The 5,305-nt window shown below is 32.7% G+C and overlaps 1 long non-coding RNA gene across 2 annotated transcripts; it reads left to right on the forward strand.

Annotated features, from left to right (window-relative positions):
- Window positions 1-661: 661 nt before the first annotated feature.
- Window positions 662-3,457, forward strand: LOC118492318. 2 transcript variants are annotated; one of them, XR_004893168.1, is made up of 3 exons: window positions 662-1,874; window positions 2,104-3,235; window positions 3,317-3,457. It is a non-coding gene; the product is annotated as an uncharacterized LOC118492318 (long non-coding RNA). The 2 variants fall into 2 exon arrangements; XR_004893167.1 differs by having other exon boundaries at window positions 662-3,235.
- Window positions 3,458-5,305: the final 1,848 nt, after the last annotated feature.

A 5,305-nucleotide genomic window follows, 5' to 3' on the forward strand; every position in this document is an offset into this window, starting at 1 on the left:
GACGCTATGAAGGGGCGACAACCCGGTCAACCCCGATATTGACCGGAAGCCTTTGCAAGCTACCAACATAACGTCGGACACGACCGGCACAACTTAAACGCGTGCCAACATAAATGGTGCGAGCTACGACCCATGCTTGATCGTTTCAAATCCTACCACGAAGCCGTTCCGAGCGGTGGGTTAAGTCACGAGGACCGGTGGCGGTGGCAAACAATGAATTTCGGGGGCAAGGAGCGAAAGTCGTTCGACAAGCTCACGCTTTTTGAAATTTACCTAACGCTCTAGGTTTTTTTTTTTTTTTTTTTTGTAATCGTCTTTAGGTTTTTTTGTAATTTTTAGGTTTTTTTTTTGTATTTTGTAATCGTTTTTAGGTTTTTTTATTTTGTAGTCGTTTTATAAATTTAATAAAATTTTAGGCTTTTTTTTTAATGTTGTGTGTATTTTTTTAATTTTTTGTATATATTTTTTTTGTATAAACTACCAAGCCATGCGGTTCACCCACGCCCCGCCATACCTCAAAGACACATCACTCGGTGGTGAGGGGCTCAAACTACACGTGTCAACTCGTGCTCCCAACCCTCGCGTCACCATACCCCATAGTCTTATATATGTTTTTTTAGTTAATAGTTAATTTGTAAAATTTTTACTTTGGTTTCCCTCCCCATATCCCAAAATTTTTAGATTTCCCACCCATTGTGAAATTCACGCCCAATAAGGTGTATGCTGAGTAGGGGCGGTGGAACTGGTTCCAGAACGTGGAAGGCATCTTCATAAAAAAATCGAAGGAATCGTTGTAATTTTCACATGAAGTTCGCTTTGAGAGTCGCAATTAAATGATTGCGTCAATCTTTACTCTTCTCGTGGGTGGAACATTATTACTGTTTCCAATTTTCTCAATCTGTAAGTTCATCTCTACTCAATTACCATTTTACTTGTAATACATAAAGGGGTTTTGATAATTAACCCATGAAAAAGCTTCGTAGGTATGACAAAGATGATTTGATGGTGTAGACTGATTTGAATGATAATATATGTTAATAATGTTCATTGTTCAAAGTTATAAAGCGTGATTCTGGATATATTCCTAAGGACCTTACAATGGATCTTTTTTTTTTTTTTAATTTGGTTAATTTGAATTTGTGTTTACATGTTGTTCAAGTCCTATAGTTAGGGTTTCCCAACATGGCTTTCTTTTGCTTCCGAATTCTGAACCAAACGAGCCAATGAAATTCTATCATTTGTTCACAATGAATGCGATCAATCATAATGAAATCTTGTAATGGTGTTCTTCATCCACCATCTCCGCTTCGGTTCCAAACAAGGTTGGGGGGGGGGGGGTAGACAACTAACCAACTTCTAGTTTGCGAATTATTTTCTAAAAAGGATTGACCTGATTCTCAATTTGCTTGTATTTTTTCCCTTTTATTATGTATGTCAGAAATTAATTTGATTTGCTTTGCTTTGCTTTGCTTTGCTTTGAGTTGAATGAAATCGAAATTATGATGCCTTTTAATATTATGCACATTGATGAAACAAATTGAACCAAATAATATGCATACTGATGTATTGATGGATAGTAAATTGTTTGTTCTGTTTTTATGCAATTACGAACTTGTGGATTCGACGGAAGAATGTGCATCTGTTTTTTTTCTTTCAACCTCTACTTTAATTTTGTTTGGTGATCCCATTAGTGTGTTTATGTACAATGATCAAACTAGTTTGCTCATGTTATTTTTGCAAACATTACTTGTTTAATTTGATATCATATCATATCGATTTACAGTCTAAAATATTAGCTTTTTGTTTTTGGCATTGCACTTTGAAAATGATGATCTGATCGAATGTGTTACTAAGAAGCAGATGAAGGTTTTTAGGTTTCTTCGATCTAATTCATAGCATTACGTGTTTCTGTTCGTTTTTAATGTGATTACTGATTGATTTCGTGTTAGTTTGAGTTTTAAATGAAGTTTTGTTACTACAAGTTCGTTCAAATCCTTTGCTTTCAAAATTTTCATTTATCAATGGTAGTATGTGTTTCCATGGATTTTTAATATGCTTACTAGTTGATTTTTTGCTTGTTTGTGTTTTAGATGCTGTTTTTAGGTTTATTACTGTAAGTTCTTCCAGATCTTTCCATTTCGTGTGTTTATTATTATTTTTTTTTCTGTATATATTTTTATTTCATTCCAATCATCACGTTTTACTATTACGCTACTTTTTAATCGATAATATTAGTATTATGCGTTTCTGTCTGTTTATAATTTGATTACTGGTTAATTTTGTGCGTAAAAGAGTTTTAGATGCAGTTTTTTAGGTTTAATTACTGTAAGTTCATCCAGATTCTTCAATTTCATCATTTTTTTTAGATTTGATGTTATTGTGGTACTTGTTTTTTTATTTCTGTTTGTTTTTAATGTAATTACTGGTTACTTTTGTGTCCGTTTGAGTTTTGGATTAAGTTTTATTAGGTTTTATTGTGTTTTTTTTTCCGGCTAGATCTGTTTCACCGATTTACTCTTTGGAGTCATGTGTAATTGTTAATTGCTTCCATTGAATTTAAGGAATATTTTGTTGTGACAGAAGCTTACATGCATGAGAGATTATTTGCAAAGTTCACATGGATGATATGTTTGATATGTTAGTTTTCATGATTTTTTGGTGTAGTTGGAGAGTGTGTTTGAAATGGCTTTGTGATCTATTGTGGGGACAGATTCTTTGTAAAGCTGGTCGAAGAATGTTGGCAGATCCTCCTGCCTTCCGGTGTTGACCAGTTTTAATTTATAAAACGTGAGTTTTTAAAAGGAAAACTTATATAGAATTCTGCAAATTATCATTTGTAGAGTAGAAATAAAAACTAAAAGTTATGACCCGTGAAGCATGCTGGTTCCGTTTCATTTTAATCGCTAAAAAGAAAAGAAAAGGTTGCTCAAGTGTGCTTGAATTAGTGTTCCTGAACTTTACAATATCACGTTATTACTTTCAAAAAGACATAGGTAGGCTAGAGGCGTTGACATACTTTATCCCAAAATGTAAAACCATATCAACTTTTTTAATCTGAGAAGTCAAAACCAAATATTACAGATGGAACATGTTAATTTTTACCTTCTGGACTTGCACTAACTACTTTGTTAAAAGATATGTATTTGTTAAACTTGTGATAAGACCATATGGTTTATTTTCTACAATTCAAGATTGTATTGGTGCATCTATCGCATGGCCCTATCCATTCATCTCGGTATGTATTTATTAAACTTGTGATACAAATAGTTTTAATATCATGGAACTTAATGCTTATACATGGATGTTTTATTTGTAGGTAGTCCATGAGAATTGAGGACGCATGATAACTCAAGATTTTATGCTTCTTATTTCTTTAAATGCTTTTAATTTCTTTGTTAAATGTTCAGACTTTGTATTAGATAATGTTATAACTTATTTATGCTTAGTGTTTTTGTTATGAACATGCTTATTTGAAATATAATGAAGTTTTATTTCTTTCATTAGTTGATTTTATACCCTATTAGGATGTTATATGTTGATGGTCTGTTTATAAATTGGTTTTATAATCTTATTTGGGATATTAGCACCATTTTCTTGATATTAAAGTAGCTATAACGTTACATCATAAGGGTCCTATAAATTAATTTTTAAGGACGTTTGTATGTGTCTCAAAAGATTAAAAGTAGGTAATCACATATTAGAACATTATAAAAGTGTCAATGTTCTTTTTAGGACGCTATTTAAGTTGTCTATAGACATATCATGCGACCATTAAATTGGTTTCATAATCTTATTTGGTATATTAGGACCCTTTTCTTGATACTAAATTTGCTATAATGTTATATCATAAGGGTCCTATCAATTAATTTCTAAGTACGCTTGTAAGTGTATCAAAATATTAAAAGTATGTAAGCACATATTAGAACATCGTAAAAGTGTCCTAATATGTTTTTATTAGGACATAATTTTGGTTGTTCAAAGACATATTACGCGACCGTAAAATTGGTTTCATAATCTTATTTGAGATGTTAGGACGCTTTTTTAGTTCCGGGAGTTATTACGACCCCTTTATATGAAACGCTTTTACCATTGGTCCTATTAAATGGAAGGTCCTATAATATAGCATTTTAGGACGCTTTTGCGCGTACTAAAAACCCAGTTTTCTTGTAGTGTAAGGTAGGTTTCCTTCACACACCCTTTTTCCATGGGCTTTAGTCTCATTCCACAACTTGATCTCTAATAAACCCTCAGGTTGTTGGATCCATAACATTATCTTTGTCTTTGACATGTCACTGAAGATAACTTTGTAGTTGAGATCAATTGTCATGACGTGTTCTCGAAAGTTAACATTGCCTATTGTCAACTTCTAAGACTATAAACTCAGTGGCCACCTGAATCTGGTTATAATATTTGTCTTAGAATGATACATCTATCATTTAAGGCAAACACGTCTCCATTATGCAGTACGACATTTGTGTCCTCCACTTAGTCGTCTGTTTGCAATGTTATATTGGATTACAAAATCCTTATTGCCAAAATTTTATGGTATAAATGCAAGACACCCCCACATTTAAGTGTTATTGAATAACATCTAGATGGGTTAATGAGAACCATTTCTACATACCCTTATAGGGTTGTTTCTTAAATGGATCCTCCCCCACATTTCTTGCCATTTGATCAACATTTCCGTAACACCACTTATGGCGACATTTATACACATATGATTGAACAAGGTCAACCTCATTGTATTAGTGAATTCAACTCATATTGCATTAGCTTACATAAGCTTCCAAGATGACCAAAGCAACACATGCCATTGTCATAAGTTTGTCACCAACTTAGAATAATTCTAATTTAACATCTAGAATAAGCTTAGAAAATGAGTTCTCCTCATTAGCTTTTCGAAAAAACCCTTAAAAAGTTACATGTCTTTTTCTTATAGTGAATGAAAATTCTCCCTCAATTTTGTCTATACAAATTCTTTTTGTGTTCATACACATTTGAATGTTTAGAGTTAATTAGTCTCCGTCAAGACCCATAATTAACCAAGTACTAGGCTAGCATGCTTTAGACTACAATACTTTAGCATGTGAACAGAAGATGCATCATTCTGATTCTTCACAGCCCTAAGGATATCATAATATCACTTTACAACATTCATCCCTTGTTAAGACAAAATAAGGAGACTTATTCATAATCCTAAAACATCAATATTTTGGAAGGCCTCACAAAGTATTGTATATAGCACATAGCTAAATTTCATCATTCATTTAAGGAACATAACTTGTTTACCTTTGATATCCAA

This window comes from Helianthus annuus, chromosome 5, assembly GCF_002127325.2.
Source record: "Helianthus annuus cultivar XRQ/B chromosome 5, HanXRQr2.0-SUNRISE, whole genome shotgun sequence".
NCBI classification, from domain to species: Eukaryota; Viridiplantae; Streptophyta; class Magnoliopsida; order Asterales; family Asteraceae; genus Helianthus; species Helianthus annuus.